Source organism: Castor canadensis, chromosome 19, assembly GCF_047511655.1.
Source record: "Castor canadensis chromosome 19, mCasCan1.hap1v2, whole genome shotgun sequence".
Lineage (NCBI taxonomy): Eukaryota > Metazoa > Chordata > Mammalia > Rodentia > Castoridae > Castor > Castor canadensis.
Window position 1 is genome coordinate 42,095,468 of NC_133404.1, and position 11,793 is coordinate 42,107,260.

At 54.0% G+C, this 11,793-nt stretch overlaps 1 long non-coding RNA gene across 1 annotated transcript in view; it reads left to right on the plus strand.

The window, feature by feature from the left end:
* Nucleotides 1–11,342, plus strand: part of LOC141419246 (uncharacterized) — a 16,811-nt gene extending 5,469 nt beyond the window's left edge. The window contains exon 2 of the long non-coding RNA XR_012444023.1: nucleotides 498–11,342. This is a non-coding gene — a long non-coding RNA (uncharacterized lncRNA). The remainder of the gene's footprint in view (nucleotides 1–497) is intronic.
* Nucleotides 11,343–11,793: the final 451 nt, after the last annotated feature.

The following is an 11,793-nucleotide window of genomic DNA, read 5'->3' on the forward strand; positions in this document are numbered from 1 at the left end:
AGATTGTGAGTTCAAGGACAGCCTGGGCTACATGGTACAACCCGGTCTCAAATCCTAGCGTTACCACCAGCAATGAGGGGTTCTTGGGACCGGGAGGGCTGCTGTTGCTGGGGCAGTCAGGGAAGGCTTCTGGGAGGACGAGATCTGTGAGCCAAGGCTCAAGAAAGAGGCAGAGCTGGAGGAAGGGCCTTCCAGGTTGGGGAGCCCAGAGGACACAGCAGGCGGTGTTTGGGGGGGGCGTATGGGGGGAGGGGAAGAGCTGAGATGAGGGTAACAAGGACCAGGTCTCGAGCACTTGGCAGGCTGGGTCTGGCTGTCAAGTTTATGTTTTGTTTTTTCTTCTGGTGGCACTGGGGTTTGAACTCACGCTTGGTAGGCAGGTGCTCTACCACTTGAGCCACTCCCCAGCCTGGCTGTCAAGTTTAATTCTCAGAGCAGTGGGCAGTGTTTGGAGAATTTTACTAATTTACCCATTTTAAATCCCCTCTGTCTACCAGCGGAAGAAGACAGAGAAAGTGGGACACCACGCTGGCCCTGCCCAGGCTCACCTGCCTCACGAGACATGGGGGACTGGCTTGTGCACCAAGTGACTTTCTGAGCTGGCCTGGGAAGGATGGAGGGAGAGGTTCCACGGGTGTCCTGGGAATTTAGCCACTAGCTGCTCCCCAAACCACACCCCATGGGCATCTTTTCCCGGAGACTCCGCAACAAAGGACGCTCTGAGTTGATGGCCGAAACGCACAGCGCATTGCTGGCTCATCTGTGCACTGTGTTCGGTTTTACGCGACTGCCTCTTCACTGCTCATAGCCCCCCAAAGCAGGTCACTACCAATGCTAACACCATTTCACAGACTTGGAAACTGAGGCCAGGCTCTGAGACAGGAAGACTCACGATTTGAATGGGGGAGTATGGACAGAAAACCCGCCCACTCAAAGCACTGCCTCTGCCTCTCCATGGAGCTGAGCCCGGCTGAATCAGACACGATTCACTCGGGCATCGCCGTGTGGGAGGCTCTGCTGTGATTCACTCTTGACTTTTCCGTGGACCGTCTTGCTCACCTGCACTGTCACAGTAGTTCACGTTGACTTTTCTGTTACATTTGTGCCAGTGAGTCCCCTGCACACCCCCTACCCCCCAACCTGTGACAGGGTGCTGGTGATCAGCCCAGCCTTGGATTCAAATTCAGCTCCAAAATGCTCTCAAATACCCCAGGGCAAACCAACCAACCTCCCAGGACCTCAGTTTACTCATCTGTTACACAGGGCCCAAAAGTACCCAGTGGAGCCCAGCACAGTTGCTCACACCTATAATCCCAGCTACTCAGGAGGCAGAGATCAGGAGGATCGAGGTTCAAAACCAGCCTGGGCAAACAGTCTGCGAGACCCTATGTTGAAAAAACCCATCACAAAAAAAGGGCTGGTGGAGTGGCTCAAGGTCCTGAGTTCAAGCCCCAGTACTGCAAAAAACAAAAAGTACCAAGTGTAAGTGTCGCACAGCACCGGGCAGCCACAGTGGTCAGGGAGCTCCTCCCGTGGCCTGGGAGGTGTCTCGGACGCTTCTCCCTCGGCCTCCCCCAGGCGTGCTGACCATTCTGCTCTTGCTGCACTTCTGTCTCGGTGCCATGAGCGACTCCTCCTAGGCAGGAGCGCGGCCTGTCTCCCGTCATGGCTGAACCTCTCGATGTGGCCTTGGTTGTGGCCTGGTTCCCGCATGTCCCATGAGGTGCCCCGTGCCCATTTTGCAAGCCACTTGGTCCTTTAATCCTTTGTCCCTAAGGTCAGAGGTCAGCTAACAGTTCTCTGACACAGTATCTCCAACTCATTCCCATGACAACACACGGGACAGGGGGCAGGCTGTGGGCCAAAGTGGACCAGACTGGTTGAGACCAGTGGGGCTTTCCTGGCAGCCGCCCCTCAGGCCGCGAGCCTGCTTGGGATGGAGGAGACTTAGACTCCGTTTCAGGCTCAGTTTCTAGGAAGCCCTGGTGGCCCAGTCACCTGGAGGACAGTGCTGTACTGCCCGCCTCCCCCATTGTGCGTGCTGAGTTCTCTCCTGGAACGGTCCTGGCAGGCTTTTGGCTTTTGGAGCGAGGAGTCCTTTCCAGTTCTAGGGAGAACGGTCCCTGAAGTGGCAAGAGGTCTCTGACCTGAGCTCTGTGGGCGACATTTAGGAAGAGAGGACTGGGAGCTCCTCACCCCATGCCAGGGTGCATTAGTTTTCCTGATCTTGGGTACACAGTCCTTCTCCGAGCTCGTACGCATCCCTCAATGCAAGGTGAATAGATTCAAAGGTTCAAACAGGCTGGGGAGCAGCTCCAGTGGTGGAGTTCCTGCCCTGAGTTCAAAATAAGAAAGGTCAGAACTGCAGCAGATGCACACGGCTGCCACCTGTGCCCCTTCTGTACGGTCCCTCTCCACATCCGCGTACCGGTTTTTTTGTTCTGGGTTTTGAACTCAGGGCCTTAACCTTGCAGGGCAGCTGCTCTACCACTCGAGCCATTCCTAGCTCTGAGTACCAGTTTTTATTGGACCTGGTTTATCCCTTAGTGTTTCTTTTTGCCCCCAAAAAAGAAAGGAAACACATATGTGTCTATACACTCCACTCCTTTTTTTTAAACTTTTTTTCTGGGTGCCACTGGGGTTTGAACTCATGGCCTCACACTTCCTAGGCAGACGCTGTACCATTTTGAACCATTCCACTACCACGAACCGCCCACAATCTTTTTTTTTTTTTTTTTTTTTTTTTTTGGTGGGACTGGGGTTTGAACTCAGGGCTTCACAGGTGCTGTACCACTTGAGCCACACCTCCAGTCTATTTTGTTCTGGTTATTTTTGGAGATGGGGTCTCATGAACTATTTGCCCAGGCTGGCCTCCAACCATGATCCTCCCAATCTCTGCCTCCCAAGTAGCTAGGATTACAGGTGTGCACCACTGCGCCTGGCTCCCCTTTTTCATATTACAGTTTTTGTTTCTACTTAGCAATGCACCTACATCTGAGAAACAAACCTGACAAACAATACCGGGGCAGAGGGTGTGGCTCAGTGGTGGAGCACTTGCCTAGCGTGAGCAAGGCCTTGGGTTGCACCACAAAAATAGAAAAAAATACAAAACTGCAAACCCAGAAAAATGCAAAAGAACCATGTCAGTCGAATGTGAGGAAGATGTTTGCTGAACTTTGGGGAGCTCAGCAGTGGGGGCTGACCTCTTCTGGGTTTGAGGAGCCTCTGGATGGCGCCATGTGTGGGGTGACTCAGTTCCCCCGACTTCTCTGTTTGAATTGCTGCAGTACTCCTGTTTGCACAGAGGGCTGTTACATCGTTTGGCCCTCACTTGGCTTCAATGCATCATTTACGCATTAAATCCACCTCGTTCTGTTCTTGTTAGCCAGCAGCAATTAAACACGACAGCTCGGTGCCAACACAGTCACAAATACAAACGCGAACTTGGGCAGAGAAACCCTGTGTCAACAGCAAATCGTACCCAGACCCGGAGGCTCCCGCCTACAACCCCAGCTACTCAGGGGGCAGAGACCAGGAGGATCGCGGTTCAAAGCCAGCCCAGGCAAATAGTTCATGGGATCTTATCTTGAAAAGCCCTTCACAAAAATAGGGCTGGTGGAGTGGCTCAAGGTGAAGGCTCTGAGTTCAGCCCCAGCACTGCAAAATAATAACAATAAAACAAACAAACAAACACCCAGTAAATTGTAAGGTAGTCATGCTAACACGAGCAGTAATGAATAACTGTAGTGGCAACCTGCCCTGAGCTGGCACCGTGACAAGTGCTCTCACACACGCAGCCTCATTCGGTCCTCCCCACCCCCTGTAGAGTGTCCATGACCCAGTTTACAAGAACACTCCGTCTCAGAGGGATCCAGTAACTCACCCAAGGTCACATGTACAGGAAGTGGTAGAGTCAGAATTTGAACCTGTGACTGTCTGACCCCATGAGGTCCCAGTGACGGGTAAGGACTTGCCTTGGCAGGTCTGTGCTGGGCCAGGCAGGGTGTATGGGCTTGGGGCAGAGCTTGGAAGAGGAGTGAGGTGGTCACCGTCCCTATAGGGACCTGGGTTCCCAAGGGACCTTCTCCCTGGAGTCCTGGATCAAAGTATGCCAAGCCTGGCCACGTGACCTGATTTCTCTTGCCCGATATCAAAGTGAACAAACGCGCACACCACGACTGCCATTTATGAGATAATGGTCTACGTCTGTGACAATGACACAGTGTCAGGTCCTGGCAAAGGGCTCAGTTCTCTGTGTTCCTGGAGAGGCCCCAGCAGGTGGCTGGGCTGAGTGCTTGCCTAGAATGCTCCAGACTCTGGGTCCAGTCCTCAGCCCCAAACAAACACACCAAAAGACGGAAAGCACTGGGCACCGTGGCTCCCGCCTGTAATCCCAGCTACTCAGGAGGCAGAAATCAGGAGGATCGAATTTCAAAGCCAGCCCGGGCAAATAGTTCGAGAGCCCTTATCTCAAAAAACCCTTCACAACACAGGGCTGGTGGAGTGGTTCAAGATGTAGGTCCTGAGTTCAAACCCCAGTACTGCAAAACAAAAACAAAACAAACAACAACAAAACCATAAAAAGAAAAACCAGAAAGCGCAGACTTCTCGGTCGTTCTGTCCCTTTGGCCTGCGCCCCTCCCCTCCTGCCTCACTTCTCCCACCTCCTCTCCCTCGCTGGCCCATTGCTCATCCCTGCACTGGGCCTGCTGTTGTTCCCTGCGGGGGCCTGGAGCGCCTTCTGCAGGAGACACGGCAGGTCTGAGCCTCCACCCCCCCAAAAAATTCTTTTGTTGAATGAATGATTTCACTGTAGAAAACTTGATTCTCCATAAAAACCCAGAGGAAAAAGAAGTCTAGAAAGTCCCTGTCTCTACAGGCATCCCAGTCGAAGCTGCAGCCTTTGCCAGGGGTCACGGAAAGACAGGTGTGTGGTGGAGGTGGGGTGTCAGGGAAGTCCTGGGATCTTGCTTAGCACTTCCCTCCTCCGCCAGGCGTCACCCCGCGACCCAGACAGAAGGCTTGGGAAACAGGGCGGAGTGGAATCCCTACCAGAGCCAAACAAGACTGTCCCAGGAGGAAACAGCACAGGCCTGCTCAGGACTTAGCAAACAGTGACACAGTGACACAGGTGGGGTGGAGCTGCCAGGACGCTCGCTCCCCAGCCCGGGCTGACTTGGGGAACATCAGGCAGTCCCCATCTCCTCCGACTGTCGGGAATGCCACACTTAGGTGTCTGCTCTTCAGCTGCATCCCTCAGGGGGCTGGTGGACTGGCTCAAGTGGGAGAGCACCTGCCTTGCAAGCTTGAGGCCCTGAGTTCAAATCCTAGTGCCACCAAGAATAAATAAACGAATGCAGTCCTGGGGCTGAGGGGCCGAGGTGGGGCATACACGAGACCTGAGTTCCTCCTCCTTGGGAGGCCAGGTGTTCTACCGCTGCAGCCTCATGGGCCAGGTCTGAATTGGCCTCCTGTCCCTAACTGGGTCAAGGGTGGGCGTGGGTGGTACTGGGGCATTTAGGAGCAGAGGCTCTGCCGGGAAAGGAGGTCACCCAAGACCGCTCTTCTGCACGACAGGAGTCCTCAGACACAGAGGCCTCAGTTGTGACCTTACACAAGCGTCAGGCAGGCCCTGGAGCCTCTATCTGGGACAGGAAGTGGCTACGAGAAACACCAACCAAGCAAAATCCCCGCTCGGCCACCTTTTTCTCAGGGTTCATCTTCATAGAAATGGGTTATAGGGTCACCTCACCCAGGGGGAGCGTTAGGGGAACTCCCGGAGAGTTCATGTTGGGGACCAGAGTTAACACGCAGCACAGGTGCCCACACTTCTCTGTTCTAGTTCATGTCCCCACAGTGTCCCCCGCACCCCCGGTCACTGCTCCTCTGTGCAGGTGGCTGCACCGGGGGAAGGGCCAGGCCTGAGGGTGGGCAAAAGAGGGTGACCTCACATCCCTGCTCTTCCGGAGTCCCAGGGTTTAGGGTTCCACGAAGAGAAGACAAGTGGGACCCTGAGGGGGTGAGACCTGGCCAAGGTCACGCAGGGCATTGGGGAAGGCAGCTGGGGAGCTGTGGCCCTGGACCTCTGGCCTATGCCTAGAGCCCAGTGGAAGCCGTCATCCTAGCCCCACTGTCAACAAGTACAGAGTGCGAAGTCCCAGGGTGCTGGGTGGCCTTATAAAATTTGGACTTCGTGGGTTTCATGAGTCCCTTGGGTAGCAGAGGCAAATGCTGGGAGGCCTGGTGCCCAGGTGTGGCGGCTGACTCTCCACGGCCATTTCAACCTTTTCCCCAGGGTCTGTGTCCAGGGCAGACTCCACTGTGCCAGGCATGGTGTGTCCTGCTGGTCATGGGGCCATGAGGGCACACACGAACACGACCTCTTGGATCAACCGTCCAGGCAGAGGTGACAGAGCCCAGGCCAGAAGTCCGGTGCCTCAGGCAGGAAGAAGCAGACAAGCTTGCTTTGGGCTGGTCCCCACTCTGGACAGGTCATCTCTACCCGAGGCCTGGTCCATCACGGAGGAAGCTGACCTGGGGCTTAACTTGCAGAGCCTCAGTTTCATCATCCAGTAAATGGGGACACGACATCTCTCCTGTTGGATGTCACAAGAACGGGATGAACCAATTCCATAAGATGCTTGCCAGCTGCACTCAGCAGGTGCTCAGGGAGGACAGCTGGTGTGATGACCTGACCTGGTGACTTCTCCAGTGGTCAAAAGCCCAGCCTGTGACCCACACCTGCCTATGGGAACTGTCTGTTTGCACCAGCTCAACTTTTTTTTTTTTGGTGGTGGTGGTGGTTCTGGGGCTTGAACTCAGGACCTCACTCTTGCTGGGTAGCACTCTACCACTTGAGCCACTCTGGCAGCCTGTCCCACCAGCTCTGTGGGCACCAGAGCTGGAATAACACTGACTAAGCTTGAGGGTGAGGACATAGGTCTCTGCTGAATTTGGGAAGGGGGAGGTGGCTTTCTCTTTTTCTCTTTTTTTTTTGGCAGTACTGGGATTTGAACTCGGGGCCTATACCTTAAGCCACTTCACCAATCCTTTTTTGTGAAGGTTTTTTTTTGAGTTAGGGTCTCTTGAACTATTTGCCCAGGCTGGCTTCGAACCGTGATCCTCCTGATCTCTGCCTCTTGAGTAGCTGGGATTACAGGCGTGAGGAACGGTGTCTGGCTTAGTGATCTCTTGCTTTGAGGAGCAGCCAAGCCCTTGTCCACAGATGCCCATGCTCTCTGGGAACTCCCTCCATGTGAATGTTTGGGGGGGGGAAACTGAGGCTCCAGCGTTTTGTGGAGACAGGGCAGGTAGACCAGTGACTCTCCTGCTTAGAAACAGGACGTAGGTGTAACTGTCCACGCCATTCCCTGGCTCTCCACCCACGTCACAGCGGGAGAGACAAGGGGAAAAAATTGGGTTTGCTTGGTTTATAAAACAGAAAATCTAGGATTATAAGAAGCAGTTGGTGATTAAAAAAAAAAGGAAGGCAGGTATAAATGAAACAGAAACACACACAGGAAAGGCGGGAAGGACAGGCAAGCGCCTGGGTCTCTGTGGCTTGGTGAAGGGCTCCACGAAGCTGAAGTGTAGTTTCTTTGTGTCTGTCAAACTTCTGTTAGTAACCATGATTTGCACTTTTTATCAAATAGCAAAATCAACAGTACTTTTTGTGCGTGGTGCTGGTGATGGGCGCCCTGGCCTTGGACACGTGTGGCAGGTGCTCTACCCTGGAGTCCCATCCCCAGTCCTATAAGCAATGCCTTGAAGCTAGAGCTCAGCTCCGGCGTGGACAAGACAGACTTCATCTGTCCCCTGAGCGGGACCTGGTCCACTTCTGAGATATTGAGGGCCGGGGGACGCCTTTTCTCGCTTGCCTTGGTCGGATGTAGACGTCTGTCCCCTGAGTGAAGGCTGACAAAGCCATCTGGCTGCTCCACGGGAGAAGCTGCGGTTCAGGCCCACGCCCATGGCGGGTGGAGGTGACTCCCTGCCGGGAACTAGGCCAGACGGACAGACGTGGTGATAGCAACAGTGACAAAAATGACGTCTCCCCACATCCTTTTTCCCACCAGGCTGTGTCTGCTGCTGAGTCAGGGTCCTTTTGGGGACTGACTGGGGCTGTGACTCTGTGGCTCGCTGAGCAGCCCCCGGGGCGAGGAGGGGAGGAAGCACAAAGGTTTGTCTGTCCCCACAGAGGACCCTTTGGTCCTCGGGCAGTCTTTGCACGGTCTCCTCTCAGACCTGGGTGCTGATGCTGTGGCCACAGGGGCTCTGGCCTCTCTGGGCGCTGCAGCCACAACCAAGCACTTCTGACCCCATGCTGCCCCCAGGCAGCTGTGCCCCCCCAGCCCGCCCCCATTGTCCGGGCCCGCAGGGGCAGGGGAGCCTCGCAGCTTTTCACTGGGCAGAGTGGACTTTTTGGCCTTTGGCGTGGGGCAGCTTCGGTGAGACCAGGCCCTGGGACATTAGCCCCAGGTGGCAGATAAAGACTCTTCTTCCTGTTTGAGTGGCAATAAAGAGTGACTTTCTAAGGAAAACTCTGATTCTGAAACTCCAACCCTGGGCTCAAGCCAGCCTCCTGCCTCAGCCTCCCCAGTAGCTGGGGCTGCAGGCGAGCGCCACTGGGCCTGGCTTGAAAGTGGTACATTTTTCAGCACTGGGCCTCTGAAGAAAGTCTCTGTGTCTCTCTCGACACGCGTGTTCTCTTGACACGGTCCCGTCTGCGCTCCCTCCACACGTGTGCGTGACCGGTCTGTAAACAGCAGCGCGTTTTAATTAAATTAGTCTCAATTAACTGGGGGACTGCTCCCACTGTGTCACTGCCACGACTCCAGGTGACCTGCACACCTCCAAAGAGCAGTAGAGGCACGAGGCTGAACACCCCCGAGCTCGTCTGCTCCCAGGTGGGTCCCCTGTGTCCTCTCTGCACAGGGAGCGAGGGAAAGCTTAGGGTGAACAGATTTTCTAGGGGACAAAGCCCAGGGTCCTCTCTGTGAGCTCCTGAACCAACACCAGAGCCGCAGGCATCTGGGCCTTTGGAGGGGACACCCATGGAACTGTCACTGCAGGGCTCCTCAGGTGTGGCAAGTACCCTCCTGACTGCGACCAGCAGCGGGGACAGGACGCGGGGCTGGCCCTACCCCGCTGAGGAGCAAAGCCAGGACGCACTCCCAGGCACGCTGTGCTTCTGCCTGGCCCACACCTGTCAGGTCTTCTGGAACCTGGCCGCCCCTGTGACGGAGCAGGCGTGCCGGAGCCTTGTTGAGTAAGTGTGACGGAAGTGATGCTGTTTGGCCTCCCAGGTCCATTGGTGATGAGACTTCTTCTTCCTCTCCTTCCCCTTCCTCTCTCTCTTCCCCATCCTCTCTCCTCCCTCTCCCTCCCTCCCTCCCTCCTTCTCCTTGACCTCTGAACCCATCGGCCTTGTGGCCACACAGCAGGGCCACAGTAGAGGACTCAGTGGATACTCAGCGAGGGTCTATGTTGGTCAGTCACCAGCTGGTTATTTTGGGGGCTGGCACTGAACTGTGATCCTCCTGATATCAGCCTTCCAAGTAGCTGGGATTACAGACATAAGCCACGGGTACCTGGCTGTGCTTGGTTTTTTAGATGGGATCTCACTAACTTTGCCTGGCTGGCCTCAAACTTTGATCCTTCCAATCTTTCCTTCCCAAGTAGCTGGGATGACAGACGTGTACCACTGCTCCTGGCTCTTCTTTCTCTCTTTTTGCAGGGAATGCTAGGGATTGAGCCCAGGGGTTTGAGCTCACTAAGCAAGTGCTACCACTTGAGCCATGCCCCTATATTTTTTTTTGGGGGGGCAGTGTTGGGATTTGAACTTAGGGTCTCACACTTGCTAGGCAGGTGCTCTTGCTGCTTGAGCTACTCCCCCAGACCTTTTATGTGTTGGGTATTTTTCAAGAAAGGGTCTTGTGAACTATTTGCATGAGCTGGCTTTGAACTGTGATCCTCCTGGTTTCTGCCTCCTGAGTGGCTAGGATTACAGGTGGGAGCCGCTGGCGCCTAGCATTCTGTGTCTTTCTTTTTGATTTGCAAATGTGCTTTGGTACCAAACTCCTGGCTGGTTATACTTATTGCAAATATTTCACAGATATTTTCTCTATTTTGTCACATATCATTTTTTTTCTCTCTTGGTTTTATGAGACGTGGTCTCACTATGTAACCCAGGCTGGCCTTGAACTCCCAATCCTCCTGCCTCAGTCTCCTGAGGGCTGGGGAATCACTGGGGCCACCACAGAGGCTCCCGGCATACCTTTTCATCTTACTTAAGGCATTTTTTATTGCGTTAAACATTTAAAAGTTCATATCGCCAGGCGCTGTGGCTCACACCTGTAATCCTAGCTACTCAGGAGGCAGAGATCAGGAGGATCGAGGTTCGAAGCCAGCCCAGGCAAATAGTTTGAGAGATCCTAATCCTAAACCTGCTACAAAAAAGGACTGGTGGAGTGGCTCAAGGTGTAGGTCCCAAGTTCCAATCCCAGAACCACACACAAAAAAGTAATGTCATCAGTCCCTTTAATCTTTTCCTTTATGGCTGATGCTTTTTGTCTCTAGGATTTTTTTATGGGATTGGTGCTGGGAGTTTTACCACTGAGCTCCACCCCCGTCCTTGTGCCTAAAACACACATCCTGACCAGGGGCAACCAGGAGGCACGGGTCACTTCCTGTCTGCTGACCCAGATGCTCAGCCACAGTGACACTGACCTTGTGAAGTTTTATCAAGCTGCACAGGGGGCGTGTTGTTATTTTAAAGTGTCCTTAAAAAAGAAATACTCCTTACCCTCAGCTCGTAAAAATAGTCTTGTCTCCTTTCTTTTGCGCGTGTTGGAGTTTTGCATTCACGTGGAAGCCCTGCGTGCACCTGAGGCTGGTGTGTGGCGCTGGTGAGGAGCTAATTTTGTTTTTCCATATGGATTGCTACTTGTCCCAACACGTTTATGAAAGAGCCTGTCTCCCCCTCCTTGTTGGAGATGCATCTCTGCCCAATGGCGAATTCTGCTGGAGACAGTTCCCTCTCTGGCCTCTTCCCTGGCCGCTTCCTGTCGTTACGGCCTGATGCCAAAGCTTTTCTGCCTTCATTTCTTTAAGACCTTTTAGTATCTGTAGGACTTGTTGGAGGACTGACAAGAAATGGAGAGAAGGACAGGCACAGTGGCTCATGCCTGTAACCCTGGGTAAGTGGGAAGCATAAATAGGAGGATTGTGGTCCAGACCGTCTGGACCAGGCACAAACACGAATAACGAGAGCAAAAAGGGCTGGTGGAGTGGCTCAAGTGGGAGACATCTGCCTAGCAATTGCAAGGCCCTGAGTTCAAATCCCAGTACTGCCAAAAAAAAAAAAAAAGAAGAAGAAGAAGAAATGGAGAGAAAGGTGCTGTGGCCAGGCAGGTCCCTCTCATGCCAGGGGTCTGAGCTGTAGAGGCCAAGGTCAAAGGTCAGGACTCAGTTGGTGACTGCTGCAGCATCCAAATGAGCAGTGAGCAGCCTGGCCTTGGGTGGTGGCCAAGAAGGGGCCAGATGTGATTGGAGGTGAAGCAGACAGGGCTTATGGAAGACCAGACAGTGAGGCCCAACTTGGAATCCAGGATGGCTCCTTGGTTGGCCTAAATGGGAGGATGGCAGTGCTTTCTGCTGAGATGGCAAAGCCTGAGCAAGGCTGACTCGGACACTGGAAAGTGCCTGATATGTGACTGACTGACTGACAGACTGACCAAATGGGTAGGTGGGTGGGTGGGTAGGGGTACCTGAACTTGAGGCCAGCCTGTCCCA